Source organism: Balaenoptera ricei, chromosome 6 (assembly GCF_028023285.1).
Source record: "Balaenoptera ricei isolate mBalRic1 chromosome 6, mBalRic1.hap2, whole genome shotgun sequence".
NCBI lineage: Eukaryota > Metazoa > Chordata > Mammalia > Artiodactyla > Balaenopteridae > Balaenoptera > Balaenoptera ricei.
Window position 1 is genome coordinate 51,650,810 of NC_082644.1, and position 18,929 is coordinate 51,669,738.

The following is an 18,929-nucleotide window of genomic DNA, read 5'->3' on the forward strand; positions in this document are numbered from 1 at the left end:
GTCCTGGCTCTGCCACTGACTACCTAGGTGACCTGGCCCAAGTTGCTCTGTTGAAAGGAACAAGTAAAATGTTGTCTGCATACTGTTCTCATGAATACAAAGTGCTATATATACATATTATTACTGCTACCAAATTGAATAAGAGACTGTACCTCTGATGGAAGCCATGACATACAAATTGCATCTGCAGCTTTTGGAGCCATGGTCAAGAAAGAATCACAGAAAGTTACAAGTGGATCATTTATTTTTACTGGTGAGGAAACTGAGGCCTGGAGATGTTAAATCACTTACCAAGGTCATCAAGCTAGGACTAAAACCTTTATGTCTCCCCCTACACCACTTTACTGGACACTCGTGTGGCTAACTGGTTTCATGGAAGAAGGATAAAAAGGAGAGGAGGAAGAAATGACTTTGCAGGACAAGAAAGAAGATATGTGTGGAAGGAGTAATAGAACATAACCAACAACCCAGGGTTGTCGGTGCTGTCAAGGCTGAAGAACACCTAGGTACCCATGGCCTAATGAAGAGAAAGGAGATATGGTGGGAGCAAAGAAAGATGATTACCTCTGGAACGTCAAGGTAGGATAAAGAAGAGGAGATGGAAAATCTGTAATCTATGAGATGCGTGTCTGAAAGAAATCACCTTGGTAAAGAGGCAGAAATAATAACTGAGTCTGTCCAATAATATCAAGAGCAAATTTGATATTTCAAATACACATATCACATATTTACCTTAAGAATCAAGCAGTCATAAAGCAATTATACTCCAATAAAGATGTTAAAAAAGTAATAAAAATTTTAAAATTAAAAAAAAAGAATCAAGCAGTCAAAGTTGCTAATATTCTCTCTTCTGTACACACTAAGAGTCTACTAATCTTCTGAATCAAAAAAAAGTAAAATTGTTACATTATATTTGAGGAAATAACTTTCTTAAAGCAAACTTAGGTGAATGAAATAGAACTAATTCTCAGCTGTATTTAGACCCTTTGGGACTTGACAAACCCTTGTTTGCATACTTGCTCCAACTCTTACTTTAGAACCTTAGACAAGGTGCTTAATCTTTCTGAGCCTCCATTTTCGTATCTACAATATGGGAATGATAATAAGCCTTTGCAGAGTTTGTACAAGTGTTTTGATAAGATTACACTGCCAAGCAAAGTGTCTGGTATATAATGAGAATGCTGGGTGTGCTTCAGAAATTCTAGGTCCCTTTTTAAGTTCAAGAAAGAAATGATCCTAGAGAGAGAAAAAGAATCCAAGCTCAGATTCTTAGGCTATTAAGCCAAAACTATTCCAAGCTGTGTTTCAGTTTATTATAAGGGAATAAAGAAGGACACCAAATTTTTAATATAATGTGTTGTTTACAATATAACAGTCATTGTATTAAGCACTTTGAATATCGTCCCCTTAAATCTTCACCACAAATTTGTGAAGTTGACATTATTATCCCTATTTTAGATGAGGAAACAGACTCAGTCTAAGTAATAGTAGGTTATCAGGAGTAAAGTCGGGATTCCAGCCAAGGTCTGAAGAAAGAAAAACCACATCAGTATTTTCTTGTCTTTACCTCATGCTATATGTCCAACTGTATATAGAATCACACGAGTGGTATAAAAAAAGTTTTCTTTTGAAGAAAAGTATTAATTATATACTTTTACACAAACACTCTCACAGTCTTCATTCAAAAACCAGTTTCAACTTTTTTCTGAGTTTGAGCTGCCTGTGTCTGCCTGTGGCAAAGGGAACCCTGCAACTGAATCTCAGCTTATTCCACTTTCAGCTAGATTTTCCTCCCTGGATTGATGTGAGATCATTATAAGGCAATCAGTGCCAAAGATTTCTGTCAGTGTTCCACTGCCTTGGCTTAAATAAACATTTCATGTAAACGAGGGGCACCGGGGAGGAAGGGGCACTCACTCACTCACACAGATGCACTGTTGCACAGACACACAACCTCACAAAGACACACTTTGTCATGGTTCGCTTGGAAAAATCCAAATGAAAAAGGAGGAGGTGGATGAATAATAAAGCAAAGGAGAAAAGGGAACTAATTTAGGGATAATGAGTGCAAGACTGCCTCAATAAAGAAGAACAACCCTGTGTCATTAGGTGGCAAGCTTAGCCTTCGGGCAAGATTACACTTCGAAGCCCTGCTCCAATTACCTGTTTTTAAGCATAAGTGAAGGGGAAATATAAAGGAGGGGGGAAAAGACTTTTTTTCCCTAAACTGTAGTAACATTCAGAGAGAATTAACTGTTGCTTTCACAAAGAGGCTCTTCTCACGATTACAACTATGAAAGGTGAGAATCCACCATCCCCATGTGAAACACGCATTTGGTCAGCAGATAGAACCCCATTTCTTCCAATAGTCCAAAAACAAACTGAGGAGCAATGAAAGAGTGTCCCCACATTTGCATCTTGCCCCAACATCTGGGAATTTCAGAAGCCTTTGAATAAAGCAGCAAGCCTCCATCTGAGGTGACCTGCTCGCAGCATGGGTCAGTTCATGAGAATGAGGCTCTTTTGCCACTAGGACTAATGACAGGGCTGGAAAGCCCGCTGATGAGAAAGCCCTGAGCCTGGGACAATGCATACAAAAGCCTGGTTAAGGAGCGCTTCCAAAGTCATTCCTTCCTCACCCCACCAGCAACCACTATGTATAAAGTTAGGGGTGGGGTAGAAGGATAAAGATGATCAAGGAAAGGGAACCATAATAAGAGGTTTATCTCTGAATGACTCAAATTTCTCCCCTTCCCAGATATCAACTCTATTACAACTGATTGCCCTATCTAATCCCAACCTAATTTGGGGGGTAATTGTTGGCTTTTACAAAGGTAAGCAGGAGATATTCTTTTCACAGTTGCCTGCTTTTCTCAAGTGTCCTGCTTCCTAAAATCCCCTTTAATAAGGATTACTTGCATGTAAGTCAGCTTCCTATTTTGATGCCGTAACAACAGTGTTCCTTGTAATCTGGCTAAGTACAGGCTATTTTTAAAACCATGTAGCTAACAGGTGTGAACTTCCTGCCTACAGGTGAAATTGGCAGCTGACCCCCAGATTCCAAAATATGTGTAAGCATTACCTCCAGGGAGGGTTAGGACTCATTTCCTTTCCTCACACTGTTTCCCACAGGGAAAGCAAAGTTTGAGAAGGAAAATCTTTCAGATGCCCTAGATATGCTCGTCCTTGCCTTGTGTAGAAGAGGCAAAATGGAATCACCTTAGAAAGAAAGATTTCTCCATGTGAATGTGTTTGTCAGCCTCAGATAATCACATAAACTATAAACCAATATATGTTTTTCAAGGTTAAACAGTAAGGTTTATTTCGTACGTAAGGACACTCCTTCAAGATTGGGAGAGGTAGCTATCTAGCCTAATACATAAAAACAAGCTAAAAGAGTCAAACAAAATGAGAAAACATAGAAATATGTTCCAGAAGAAAGAGTAAGATAAAACACCAGTGGGGAAAAGAAAAAAACCAAATGAAACAGAGATAAGTAATCTTTTAAACAAATATTTTTAAATTCAAATGTCAAATCATCAGCAGATCCTTCTAAATTATAAAAAACAAAGGTCTTATAATTGCTTTTTTATAGTTATTACTTGGTGAAGCGATATTAATTCCAAAATATGGTTTAGGCTGGTGCTTCTCAAACTTTGGAGCCTATCAGAATCTTCTTGAGAACTTCATAAAAACAGAGTGCCCAGGCCTACTATACTGGGTCTCTGATGCTTTATTAGTTCTCCAGGTGACTCTGATATACACCAGCTTGAGAAACTCTGGCTTAGACAAATGTTAAGTACGTACTTAGGCTGACTCTACCCACATCTCCTAATGGTGTAGCCTCTTAGACTCCTGGCTCCATCTGTCTTATTTAGAGCAGAACCCCCCATATGTTAAATCAGTCTGCCCTTAATTTCACAACCTCACAAACCATTCTAGGAATGGGGAAAATGGGCCAAAAATGAGTCAAGATGGCAAGTGCCTTTTATCTACTGTGTACCTGTCCCTGATGCTCCCAAGCCTCTATCTCCAGTCCTGGTCTCTTTCTCTGAAGATTAGGTTCTATATATCTACTCTACCTGGATATATGGTAGGCTCCTGAAAGAGCATGTGGAAAGCCAAGCTCTTCATCCCTCCCCTCAAAAGCCTGCTCTTCTACCTGTATTCCCTATGCTGAGATATAAAGAGGATATAATCATTATCCTTACATAATCTTTTAATCATAAAAAGGCCATTTAAGAACACTTATAAATCAGTATAAAATTCCAGTAGCTTAAAAAAAAAAAAAAATTCCAGTAGCTTACTAATTTGTAAAGAACTTATGTTTACAGCTATTAAGAACCAGTTTATAATTTTAACTCACAAAATAAGAACATGGGAGAATTTCTAAAAACTCTCTGGGCCCCATTTTCCTCAGCTCTGAAATGGGACAATCAAACCTATATCACCAAACCTTAAAGTAAGTAATAAAATGAGATAATTTTTATAAAGTGCATAAGTGGGCATAGTAGATTCTAGTCAAATGTTAAGATAGATGGACTAATTAGTAAATTATTGATTCTAGCACAATAGTTATGACTCAGGACATTCAAGTAAAGGAAACAGCAAATCCACATCTCCATAGCCTAGGAATGAAAGGGAAAATGGTGTGTGCCATGTTTTTTCATTGAAGAAAAAGGGTGTTCCCTCTTGTCATTCAAGGTCATATCTAAAGAGAATATAAGAGAGGTTGGAATGATATGCCTTAACTAATAATTTTAAAGTCAAAGTAGCAATATAAGTACTTTGCTATATCCTATTACATGAAATAAACTAATACAAATATAGTAGGCCATGCTTCATTCATTCTAAAATATAAGCATTCTTTTATTAAAAGACAAAAAGAACTAGAAAAAAATCACTAGATTACAATGACTAACAATTTTCACTCTAGGTATATTATTCTATGATACTATATTTAATCATTAATAACATCCCTACATAATTGCTATAAATGTACTGCTTATTTTTAAATTTTCAAATGCTTTGTTTTATTACCAGTATCTTCTCTCCCAGACTATTAGAAAAACATTAAACTTAAATACTCTCAGTGGGGAAAAAATTCCCAGGAATATATAGTATTACATTTTACAGCTCACAAAATTTTAAAAGCAGGCAGTGATAACAACTAAATAGGCCCCTAAAAGAAGAATTGGTACACAGTGTTCTGTCTTCCCAAGAGCAAGATGATGGCTGTGGCCCTGCAAGACATACCGAGATGATTAACTGAAAACAAGTGGAGATTTAGACTCTGTGTCATGAGACATACATGGATCCAGAAATCCTTTTGTAAACATAGGGAGCAAGTCCGAATGCACTTTAAAAAGTAGGATCTGTTCTCCATGAGGACTAAGTCACTCACTGGTAGTTTGTTGGGTACATAATAAATCATATTTAGGTCTTTTAAACATATAGATGCCCAGACACATTATGATGAATCAAAAGAAACAAAAAAGAAGCACTTGTCAAATGTCATCTATGTGCCATATGCTTTGTTTACTAATATCATAGGACTTCACAACACCCCTGCCGGGGGAATGTTATTAATCCCAGCTTGATAGGTAGAGAAGCTGAGCCTCAGTGAAGGCGAGTAACCTTTCCAAGTTTGCACAGAGAGTTTGTGGCAAAGCTGAGACTCAAACTCATGTTTGCTTGACCCCCAAATCTGTTCTATTTCTACAATGTGACTCCAACTTATCAGAATTTTTTCTAATTACCTGTTTTTCACATTTAACTTTGTTTTCTTACCTCTATATATCTATTCTGAACCTTCTCACGCAAACATCACTTCCATTCATTCTATCATGAACAAAAGCGTAACAAGCAATTTACACTTAGAGAGCAAAAAATTTAAAACTACTTTATGTTATTAAAAAAACTCATGTTACAAGATGTTTTCACACAAACTATCATGTTTTTACTTCACTACAGAAAAGGAGGCTAAGGGATGACAAGTGTCCCTCCCAGAGAAGGAGAATAAGTAGTAAGAAGGGAATGAAATCAGTATGCCTATCACTTTACAAACATGGGTTTTTATCTTCCCAACAACCTTACAAGTAGTAACCGGTATAGCTATATGAAAGAGGTAAGGAATTGAGGCTCAGAGTGACAAAAGTGATTAGTAATGTCAGTATTTTTTTTAACATCTTTATTAGAGAATAATTGCTTTACAATGTTGTGTTAGTTTCTGCTGTATAACAAAGTGAATCAGCTATATGTATACATATATCCCCATATCCTCTCCCTCTTGCACCTCCTTCCCACCCTCCCTATCCCACCCCTCTAGGTGGTCACAAAGCACGGAGCTGATCTCCCTGTGCTATGCAGCTGCTTCCCACTAGCTATCTATTTTACATTTGGTAGTGTATATATGTCAATGCTACTCTCTCACTTCATCCCAGCTTACCATTCCCCTTCCCTGTGTCCTCAAGTCCATTCTCTATGTCTGCGTCTTTATTCCTGTCCTGCCCCTAGGTTCATCAAAACAATTTTTTTTCTTTTAGATTCCATATATATGTGTTAGCATATGGTATTTGTTTCTCTCTTTCTGACTTACTTCACTCTGTGTGGTAATGTCAGTATTTGAAGCCTCATTTGTCATTTTTCAGTACCCTTTTCTCTTGTCATGTTACCTTGCCTTTGAGCCACGTTTAACCCAAAAGAGACACACAAAAGGAAAAAAAAAAAGCACAGTGCCGTGAAAATGTTTAGGTAGACCAATCTCAAAAGATGCCTCCTCTTTCAAAACATTTCTGATCCTCCCTCTTCGTCCCTCCTGTGTTAACTATTGTGTGTTATGCACTTGATACATGCTACAGGATCCACAAAAATAAATAGCACATTTTTCCTGCCCTCAAGGAGCTTACAATCTAGGAAGGTGGGAAAAGATTACAACTAAATTGACTCTAATGTCTCAGAGCATACATCCAAATAAATTGAATGAATTAAAATATTAAATGCAAACTGAAAATATAAACTGGAAAAAATATGACTGAGCAATCATAAAATGAGGAAAGATTTTATGAGCTTAAAACACATGGAAGAACACACAGAGGAAAAAAAGCTCTAATGTCTTTCTTTTCATGATATGTAATTTATATTCTTTTGTGAAATTCCTCTCCATAATTTTTGCAAATTTTTTCTTTTGGAGTATTCTTTTCCCTGTTGATTTGTAAGAATTCTTGATATTTTATAAATACACTCACATTTTGTATGCCTTGTATCTTAGATATACTTTTTCCCAAATGAACATTTTCTTTGGACTTTTGATGATGGGTTTTTTATTGGATTTTTAATACTTGTGTTATGTTTAATCTTTTATATTATTCTTCCTTCCTTGGCTTTTATTTTATTTAGAAAGGTCTTTCAAATCTTGACACGAAATAATAGGTTCTCATATTTTTCAAGTTTTTGTAGAACATTTTTCTACATTTAACATTCTAATTAATCTGATAGTTATTTTGGTGTATGTTGGAAGGTAAGAATCCAATTTAAATATTTTAAAACAATTATTCACAATTATTGCATGAAATATAGTTTCCCGTTGATTTGACTTGCCATCAGTACTATATGTTCAATTCTTATATATAGTAAAATCTCTTAGGTTTCTATTTTGTTCCATTGGCAACTTCCTCCTCCTTTCTCCTTTTCCTCTTTCTCCTCCACCTCCTCCTTTCATTCTCCTCCTTTGTCTTCCTTTTAAGTACCTCACACCATTGAAAGTTTTTGAGCAATAAAGTAATACAACTAGTCCCGATCTTTAGAATGATTCATTTAGGGACACTGTGTAGCTTGTACTGGTGACAGAAAAGACAGAAAACTACACCATTCTGGCTTAGGGTAGGGGCAGTGAAATGGAAAGGAGGGCAACAAATGTGAGACACCCTGGAAAGGAAAGCTGCTTGATGGAGCAATCATTTAGAGGTGGGGCATAAGAGAAAAGAGACAGTCGAAATGCCCCACAGACTTCTAATGCAATTGGCCAGAATGGTAGTAGTATTAATAAGAAATTGGGAACCCAGAAGAAGAAAACAGGTGGCTGGAGGAGAGAGAGAATAAGATTTGGAAGGGACTGATGATTGACTCCACCTTACAATCCTGACTGAATAAATCCTAACCTGAGCTTGTGACTTTGAGATTAGTGTCACGTCAACAGGTAAAGTAGCATTCAAGATGCAGAAGAAAAGCTTGCTATGCCTATGACCTAACTGAACAACCATTAAATTAGTAAGAAAAATATTCCACACACTCTGAGAAAATTTCAGTGTCATTTTACTTCCCTGCAGGAATGGGAAAAGATACGAAGGAAATAAAATGCATGCTACAAATCATGATATTACAGAGTTTAGTCTTAGTTTTTCCTTCCCTCTTTGCTATACAAAATACTCTGAGACAAACCCAAAAAAATGTAACATCCTGTTTTGAACACCACTAAGTTTTGGGGAACTAGTTGCTTCTCTTATTTAATGATAAGCAACAGTCTCTATACAAATTATTTCTCTTGAAAGGTTGTTGAAGCTACTGAGATTATCAAAAGGGGCATTTGGAGAAGGGGCATCTGAAGCACACTTTCAGCTTCAAAACCATTCACTTCCACCAGGGTTCTCTACTTCCTGGGTAATTTACATGCCACTGAATCCAATGTTCCTCAGTGAGATCTCTCCTTCCTTGAGCAGCTGCAAAGCAAGGAGAAAGGATAAAGTGGGATCAGCGGACAACGGGGAGAGATAAAAGCTTGACTAACTAAGGCTTCGGATGAAACTGTTATCTCCATTCGGTGAACCAGATGTTAACATTCCATCTCATTCATAGAGAGTTCTTTGATTGATTTGACAAAGGTTTGGAGGAATGTAATTCATTAGTATGAGGGCTTTGTCATGGTTCAGTAACCACTAAGCTCTCTTCATTTTGTAATCCTGGGCACACCTATGTAATGGTCCCTGATTTATTATAGTTACATTGTTTTGTGTTTAAAAGAGAATTCTTTATTTTCACTGGCCCGTAGATGAAAGTATGAGCTTTTAACTTTTTTCTTTTATTCATCTCAATTCTCTGATATTGACAAATTTCTCCACTTTTGAATGACATCCTTTCTTCTCTTCTTCCTTATCTATAATCCTTGTTCATTCTCATCATATTTTTTAAAATTTCTATTGGCTTTCCCTTCCACCTACTACCTGATTCCTCCTTCCACTTTCACCAAGACATTATGACAAAGAAGGAAACAATAATAAAGAAAAACTATAGGCAGGAGGTCTAGGCCCTGGTGCCAGCTCTGTTCCTAATTAACCATGTGACCTTGAACTAATGCTTTCACTTTTCTGGGAATATTAATTGAGGTGGTGAGACTTGGCCCATTTCATCTCAAAACCTCTGTTATTCTGATTCAAACAATATTAACAGACATTATCAAGTCAATATATACCCTAAGTTTTCTTTACTTGCTGCTGTGAATCAGCAAATGAATAACAACTGCAACGTTCAATATGGTAATCACTTACAACATGTAGCCATATAAATTTAAATTTAAGGTACTTAAAAATAAAATAATTTAAAAATTTAATACCTCAGGCCTACTAACCACATTTCAAGTGCTTAAAAGCTACATGTGGCTAGTGATTACCATACTGGACAGGGCAGTTAATACAGAACATTTACACCATCTTAGAAAGTTTACTGGACAGCACTGAGTTAGCGCAACCTAAGTATGTATGAAACACCATGCAAAATCAGACATAGAAATTATAATCACTGCCTTCAAAAATATTGCAATTAGGAGAAAAAATACAAACATATTCACAGTGTTTTAAAAATATATATATTGCTTATGGCTGCATTAGAGAGGATGTCAAAATATAGGATATGACCTGGTTTCTTATCAGATCTCCCTTGGCTTCAGTTCCCACATCTGTAAAATGAGGAGACAATACCGGAACACCTGTACCTCCTCTTCTGGATTTAACTAAGATTCTATGATTCTTCTGGATTTATAAGTTTATATGATCGTATTTAGTCTAAGAAATCATTAAAGAAATGGTAGGACTAAGCTGGGCCTTGAATGATAAATGAGGTTGGGAAAGGCAGTGACATGAGGAGAGGTGTATGTGGAGGATGTGAATTAAAGACAAGCTGTACCGAAATAGGTTTAAGTCAACAAAGAAGTTCTCCTGACACTGATAGTTTTGAGGAAGACTTAGGGACCATCAGTTAGGAATGGGACTTCCCACCTAGGCTGGGAAGTTTAACTCTAAACTAAAATCCTGTTCAACTCTAAGTGTCTTAAATTATAAGAGTATAAATTGAAGTATATGTGTAGAGTAAGAGTTGAGGGCATATGAAATGAAGAAGGGGCAGAAATTATTTCTCAGGTTATGATATCCAAATCAATAAAAAGTTAGCTTGGATCCTCCTTCCCCAACCAACAGGGTGGTGCATGGGGGGACCATGGAGAAATGCAATTGGAGCAATCTTAAGGACAAGGAATGTAAGAGGACCATTAAGTTCTCTCCACCCCATTGAGGAATATTATATAAACATAAAACCACAATGCTTTGGCTATTTGAAAATCTTGCAACTTCCTCAAAAGAATCTGAGCTTCAACTTAGACTGGATTGGCTCAAAACCTCTTGAAGCAAAGCTGTGGTCTCAGGGCTGAAAACATGATTAAGTCATTCCAGAGAGCAAAACAGTATACTTTCCCAAGAGTGAAGGAATGTGTTCCCTGCCTACTTAGAAGGATGTTCTTTCAACATGTCTACCTTCCTTGTGGGAACAAGTTTCAGAAGTCTGTAATCTCATCAAAGGGAGCCAAGTGGCAGAGACTCTCTCCACAGGGGGAGCTAATCATCAAGGCTTCCTTTCTTTTCTTCCAGGCTTTAGTCATTGTTGTCCTGGGGACTAGTTTCCAAGCTATTGAAATTTCCCTTGATCCCTCTCAACCTTCAATCAAATTTGAGGAAGTGAAGATTTCCCCTGGATTCTTTCTTTTCAGCTCACCCTTTTGAATTAAAGGGTTCAGTCAGGTCTTATCACAATACATGGTCAGCCTAGCATTTGACATTTTGCAGTCTTAGACAAAAGTCTGAAATGAGGCTGGATGCAGAGGTCCCAAAATGGTTACCTTCATTAAGCAAATTTTCCTTCACATCTTGGCAAATAGTTCTGGATGTAAGGTAATCTGATGCCTTCAGGATGTATCAGGAATCTCCAAGACTGAACCATGTAGAGTAGGCTACACCCCAGCTAAATGATTCAAAGTCAAAACCCTCGGTTTAAAAGAAAGGGAGCCCTTGGCAACCTCAGGAGTTTAAGCATGTTTATTAGAGAGGTCATCGGGTCTGTACACTTTTATTGCACAAATCTACAGGGATGCCCTAACAATCATTTTTGTCCTTATACAACAATGTGGCAATCCTGACTTCTTTTGTTGTCTTTCCTTTGCCAAGTAACCAGAGGGATATGGAGATGCTCTTTTTCAAAGACTATGGGAGAGCAATGGCTTCTCAGCTCAACACAGATGAGTACTTAATAGGTAAGTCTTAGTCCTGCTTACCCAGTACAATGATGACTAGGCTTTGGCTTTCCAGTCACACACATGTTGGAGAACCAGACTGAATGTCCTCAGGATCCATGAGATAGGCTTCTGGGAGCATGGGTGAAGGAAAAGAGGAACGCTTTTGAATTAAAAGGCTCAGCTTTTTAATGTTGTTTTGATAAACTTTTACTGTGCTATAGCCATTTTGGTAGCACTTTCAGGTCAACGGTTGACTCAGTCATCATCTTCTCTAGTCAGGGAGCAAGTAGTTGCCCAGAAGCGTGGCAGTGCACATTCTGTTCCCTGTTATAAAGGAAATGAGGGCTTGTATCGTTCTGACATGAATTATCCTGCACTCTGCTATAATGTCAGTTATATTACGACACGGCCAAAACAGACCAGACATTGTGTGGCTTCAAAGGTCTTCTTATTTGGCTTTTCCAGCTCCCGCTTAGGGGAGGTAGTAGCTGAAAGCTGAGAAAGAGAAATGCTTCTAAGTTGGTCGGAAGCCTGCAGGAACCACCCACTTAAATACCATCTTTATAACCAGCCCTAAGAGACTGTAACACTATACCAGTCACACAATAAATGTTAGCAGTAGTCAAATGATAACATTTCCTTTCCTTCTTATAGGTTCCCTAATACTAGAAAGGCAGCCTGTTTGGGGTACACTTTCTAAACAATGTGTTTAAGACATATTTAAATACTTTTATTTACAAGCACCAGAAAACAGCTTTTCAGCTCCAAATCGTAGATCATGGAGAGTGCCAGGAAAATAAACACAGAACCACGTAATGATTCTCATAAACAGTTGAATTTATCCCTTGGCAACATTTCACAACCCCTTTAGCAAACAGGGCACCCATGCATGAAAGAGAAAAAATTAAGGCACGTGCCCTTAAGTGACAGGTTTTAGCATGTAATAAGAAAGGCAGCCTTTTCATTCTCCCCACTCCTTGCTACCCATCAACCCCCAACTCCTAGTGCCATTTGAGAAATCAATCAGTATACAGATTTAAACAAATCTTACTCCCTCTAGAAATTCTTTTTTGAACCTCAGGATGAAGTTTTCCTCCCGGAGAATCCTCTGAAGATTCACTCCAAGGGCACTAGGGGCTTGTGGTGCAATAACACCACGTCATTCTCTTGCTTTTCAAACAAAAGATGGGGACTTCTAAGGGTCCTTTGTAGCACTATATGTGAGAGGCCAATACCGCCTCCTGGATTTACAAAAGTCAGCAGGCATTGTGTCTGGTGTGTGTTGTAGAGATTCTGTAGTTAGGTTATTAGGGCTCCTGAGCTGCAGATATTAGCCTCGCTTCCTGGAGAACACATAGTTTCAGAGCGGACAAGTAGCTCACCAATCATCCTAGTTTCTGAATTTAACATAGGAAAACTGTGAAGGATGGCAGAATATGCCTCTCCAAAATATAACTGTAGGAGTTCAGGACATGCCACCCCAAAATATTCTGCTTTGACATATTGATCATTTTGAGCTGTAGGCACTTGAAAAACAGCAAATGCAGGGAGAGGCTTTCTCTGAACTCACCTTATCTGCCTAAAGACAGATCCTCCAAAAGGAACCCAGTTATTATAAATCCCCTCCCAGGGAGATTCATCAACCAGGGAAAACTGACTCTTGTCACCAGTGAGGAGACTAGAAGTCGACATCACACCCAGACAAACTTTGTCACAAACCATCATACCTCCTATCTAAGGAGGACCCATTCTTCTAAGGGCCCATTCAACTTTCCTACAAATCATTCACTCTCCCCTAAGAAGCCTGCATCCCCCCCTCCCTTTTATCTATTAAGATAATATTTAAGCCTGAATTCTAAGCCACCTCAGGGATTTACTCATTTTTCCCTGTATAGTTCCCATATATAGATGAGGTATACATATTAATAAACTTCTGTTTGTTTTTTCTCCTGTTAATATGTCTTTTATTACAGGGGTCTCAGCTAAGAACTCAGAAAGGTAGAGGGAACATTCTTTTTCCTTCCTTACAGTTGACACACAATTCACAGGAGAAGAGTTTTTCCACCTACATGGAACTTATCATACTACATACTAGAAGTATCTAATGGCACCAAAATTCTGGACAAGTGCAATGGCAAGAAATATCAGGTGTTCCATCACCCAAATTAGCACTAATGCCAGTGAAGGACAAGGAATAACAAAGGTGTAGAATGTGTGAACTTGGGCTTCAGCTGACCTATGCTCACTTTATTAGGAAGAAGAGTCAGCTTTTACAGTACTTAGAATTTTCCCAGAAAATCTATGAATTATCTTGAGTGCACATTTGCCTCCAACAAAACCCTAGAACTAATATTAACCACTCTGAAAAAAGCATCTTCTTGCATTCCATTGATATTTTAAGATTCTCTAGTCTAGGCTAACATGATATAGTGACCACCTTACTGATGAATTAGGCATTATCAAGTGTTTGAGCCCTCTGTCACAACATGGTTTGGGGAAATCTCTGAATCACAACCAGGATACCATTTAGCTAAAAGAGGATTGTCACTGATTCCATGCAAAACACTTTGTCCTTCCAGTGTTTTCATCACAAACACAACCACAACCCAATGAGGTAGGGATATTATCCAATTTTTGTGGATAATGAGCTAAGACATATAAAGAAGCAATGAGCCTAAGGTTGCATAACTACTAAGTATGAGAGCTAGGGATGCTCCTCAATTTAGTACTATTTCTACTTCCTCAGAAAGGCCTCAATATACTATACTTGAAAGTTCAGATTGTTCCTGACATATGATAAATACATGATAAATAACCAGTACATGTTATTATGGCTATATTTAATGTTAATGTTTCTCATTCTTTCTCTAGGATCCCATTTCATTTATGTACCTACTTTGATGTTTTTTTAATGTAACTTACTCATTACATAAGCTTTTAGATGGTAAGCAGGAAATTATTCTGTATAAAATTGTTTACCTCATTATTCCTAATAAAACAATGCTATCTGACATTTATTAAGACCTTGATAATTATGTCATTTTCATACCATTTCTATGCCTCAAAACTACACTTATATATGTGTGAATGGGTTCAGAGTTTATATGACTTGCCCATAATAAGTGGTAGAATATGAACTTAGGTCCACCAGAGGCAACAGTGCTTAAGAGGCTGCATGCACTTACACCTCACAAGTTTATGTGGCTAGGAAAAGTGAGTCTATTGTTTAAAATAGTGAAATGAGGAAAGGAAGTGTTTTGAGTGGGTAAAATTGTGAGTTTCATTCAGGCATGCTTATTGTATGGTGATGGTTAGACAATCTAAAAGAAATGCCTAGTAGGGCATTCGGAAGACCTGGAGAGATTAACAGGACATCTTTAGGACACATCCTGGATGAAGTTGAAACTCTAAGATGTTATTCGTTTTTAGTGGCCAACATTTATTGAAAAGAAAGAAGGCTGAAACAGACTTAGAGAATATCCAAAGTCATGGAAATGTTAGGAAACGAAAATATCATTTCTTGGGTGCCTACCATCTGCCATACTTTGCCTTATATGCCTACTCTAGCTCAATGGTTCTCAGACAGGGGTGATTCTGCTCTCCTTTCAAGGGACATTTGTCAATGTCTGGATACACTTTTATCATAACTAGGCTAGTGAAACTGGAATCTGAGCAGAGGCCAGGGATGCTGCTAAACATCCTACAACACACAGGACAGCCTTTGACAACAAAGAATTATCTGGCCCAAAATGTCAATAGTGCTAAGGTTGAGACATTTTGCCTTTAGCTGTAAAAAACAAAACAAAACTATGAAAAGAAAGGGAAACATTTATCTGGCATTTTGGGGGCAAGTTGTCACAATAAGAAAGAACCTTTCGGGGAGAATGACTTCAGGGTAAGCAAGCAACATTTTCTACTAGAGAATTATATTTTCTGTTAAGAGCATATCCAGGGCTTTCCCTAAAAAGACATAAAGGAAAATGAAAAGTGTCAAATAAAAAGAATTTGCATAGAAAGGACTAAAGTTTGGTGGGTTTGGTGGGATGGTAGGTAACAGAGAAAGAGAGTGAAAACAATTTTTAAAAAAAGGCCCTGAGATTATAGATTGAGGCTGATGGTGTGCATTCTAATTCAACACATACTTATTAAACTCTGCAGCAGACAAGGCATATTCTCACTAATGAGCTTGTTATGGGTTGAACTGTGCCACCCCTAGCCCTAAATTCAGATGTAGAAATCCTAACCTTACCCCAGTAGCTCAGAATTTGACCTTATTTGGAGGGCAGAGTCTTTACAGAGGTAATCAAGTTAAATAAAGTGAGGTGATTAGGGTGGGCTCTAATACCATAAGATGGGTGTTTTTAGAAAAAGAGGAAACATGGACACAGAGATATACATAAAGGGAAGAGACACAGGGATGTAGAGACATAGGGAGAAGACAGCCTAAGAGAATGACTTGCAACAGATGTCTCCCTCACTGCCCTAAGAAGAAACCAATCCTGCCAACATCTCTATTTCAGATGTCTAGTCTCCAGAACTGAAAGACAATAAATTTCTGCTGTTTAAGCCATCAGTTTGTGGTACTTTATTATAGCAGCCCTAGCAAACTAATACAGAGTTGGAGAACACAGTAGCTTTTCACTTTGATGGTAAATCTTCTTAACAGGATATCTGAAGGAACTGGTTTCTTTTGCACTAGTCTTGGATAAAGCCATTAAGCATACATGTTAAACAGAGTTAGGCGAAGGCACTTCCCACTTGTGGCCACTGTTCTATGAAGATTGTGAGAAATAGTATAAAATTAGTAAGTTACTGCTTAAACACTAAGGCAACTGAATGAAGTTTTACATTTTCCCCCTGTAATCAGGATTTTAGCAATTTGGTACACACAAAAAGTCTGAGCATCCTAATTTAAAACCTGACTCCACAAATGAACTTGGAAATACTAGATAACTCCTCTGAGTTTCAACAATTCCTATACCATAGAAATAGTAGCTGTCCTTGTCCTAGTTCTTGGCACAGAATGCAACTATAAAAAGTAAGTATAATTATTATATTCAAAACCTAACACAGTGTGTGGAAGTATGTGGCATGAGCCTAACAAGTGTACATTTGTCCTAATTAATTTTATTTTTTAAATGTGTTGAGTACTTTTGCCAGACCTATGGTAGCACCTTCACTTGTCTACATTATCTCATGGAATCACCATAAGCCCATGAATCACCATAAGTCTATGACTATTATGTTATCCCCATTATATGTGAGGAAAAGCTGAGGCTTAGGAGGTTAAGTAATTCAGCCAAGGTTACTTAGCTAATAAGTCACAGAATCAGGCCAGGAAAAAACAAGTCTATCTGAATGCTTAGCCCATAGTTTAACCACAACTTGGGTGTCCCTCTAATTGTTTTCTTATGGAGAAAAGGAAAGGGGAGAGTGGTTATGTAACTGTACCTGGAACTGTAACAAGTGCAAGCTATCAGGAACTGTGGTGTTTTTCTGAGTGAACACAGTTTTTTGACATTGGCTTGCCAAGCCCTACTTCTTACATGCTGAGGTCTAATAAAGGTGACCTGGTATTTAAGCTTTGGGAGAAAAAATACAATTAGTTTTGGTCAAATATGGGGATCGTCTCCTATGACATTTCCCAAACAACCAGCCTAGTACCTTGGTGGGTTGGGGTGTGTGGAGTTAGCATTTGAGCTGAGAGAGAAAGGTCTCCTCCTGCCACCCCCTCACCTTCTGGTGCAAGGGCACAGCTGGTGCGCTGGCCTGTGTTCCAGACAATATGCTTTCCTGACCTTAGGCTTTGGTCCCCATGGCATTGCCTCCCCATGTCAAAAAGGAAAAGCTGTTTTGTTTTGTTTTTTTAAATTAGGTTCATATATACATAGTGTTGACAAAGGCATTATGGTAGTATTGCTACTCCTATAATGTATAAAAGGACCGTTTGTTAAATTGTAACTTAGCAAGATGCCCCTTTGGAGAAGGGAGATGGCTTCAAGGAGCCAGGAAAGCGTCTGCTTGCTATTTGCTCAATACTAATCCCCCAAAATCCACTGCCTGAAACCAGACAAAAGACAAATTACATGGCTGTTGAGGAGTTTATTTTTCCAGATGGCCAACCTGAGCAATAGTTCACTGGCAAATTAAGTCTCCTAATACAGAGAAATCCAGCCCAATCATGCATTTAATAAAAAGCACAAAGTGTGCTTCTCAAACAAATTATTTGGAAACATGGAAGGTGCTAGAGAAAGTGTATAAAAGGGAGTCTTTGTCACATATTGAGTTTCATCTTTCATGTTTGGTCAGTTGTTAAGAAAACAAAGCTGTGAAGTCTACTTTCCATTTGTCCCAGTGACTCCTGTTTATATTGGTCTAATTCTTCACAGACAACTACTTGCCTCACTACCTTGAAAAGGTCAAGCTATTTCTGTTTCTGGGTTCCCAATGATCTGATCTTCCTTCTTTAATACTTTTCTATGGCATGGAAATATCTATAGCTACAGAGTTATATGATATACAGGACATATAGGTTATATAATATATATATGCACATATATATCTCCTCAATGTGTATATATACATATATATCTTTTATATGATATATGGAACAATAGGTTAGGTAGGAGATGTGTGTGTATGTATATTATATATATATCTCATATGTGGGCCTATAGAGATATAGACATATAGATATATGCTAGGGCTTTGATTGCATGGGGCAGAAAGTGAGGGAGTAAGCTGGAATAATGACAGAAAAGAATAATCAATCTATCCTACTGTTTAGCATGTTTAGTTAATAGAATCATCTGGTTCAATCAATTTGATTTTTAAAATCAGGGTTATATTGAGCAGCAGAAAGTACAGGGATGGAGGAAAATTGTTAGGAATTAAGATTCTAGTTGTCTTCAAGATAGTAATATTGATAGTAATAGTGACAGCTCTCGTTTAATTAAATAAATGTGTGTCAGGGAGTAGGTTAAGCACTTTGCATATATTTGTGCCATTTAACTTCACTGCAACACTATGATATTGGAATTTCCATTTAATCAATGAGTAAACAGGCTTAGAAGGTTGTTATCTTGCTAGTAATTGGTGGTGGAATCAGGATTCAAAAGCTATCAGGCCTACTTCAGGGATCTTATGCTAAACTACTATGCTCTTACTTGTTTACTCATTCATTTATTCAACAAACATTTACTGAATACCTGCTCTATGCCAGACATTATCTAAGTATTGGGCATTCAGAAAAAGACACTCTTCATTCTTTGAGCTCTTCATCTGTTCGGGGAGACCGTCTAAAGTGCAGTGTGGTGATATATGTGCTAGAAAGGAGTTGAGGAAGGGTGCCAATGCCCAAAGGAAAGTGATCCCT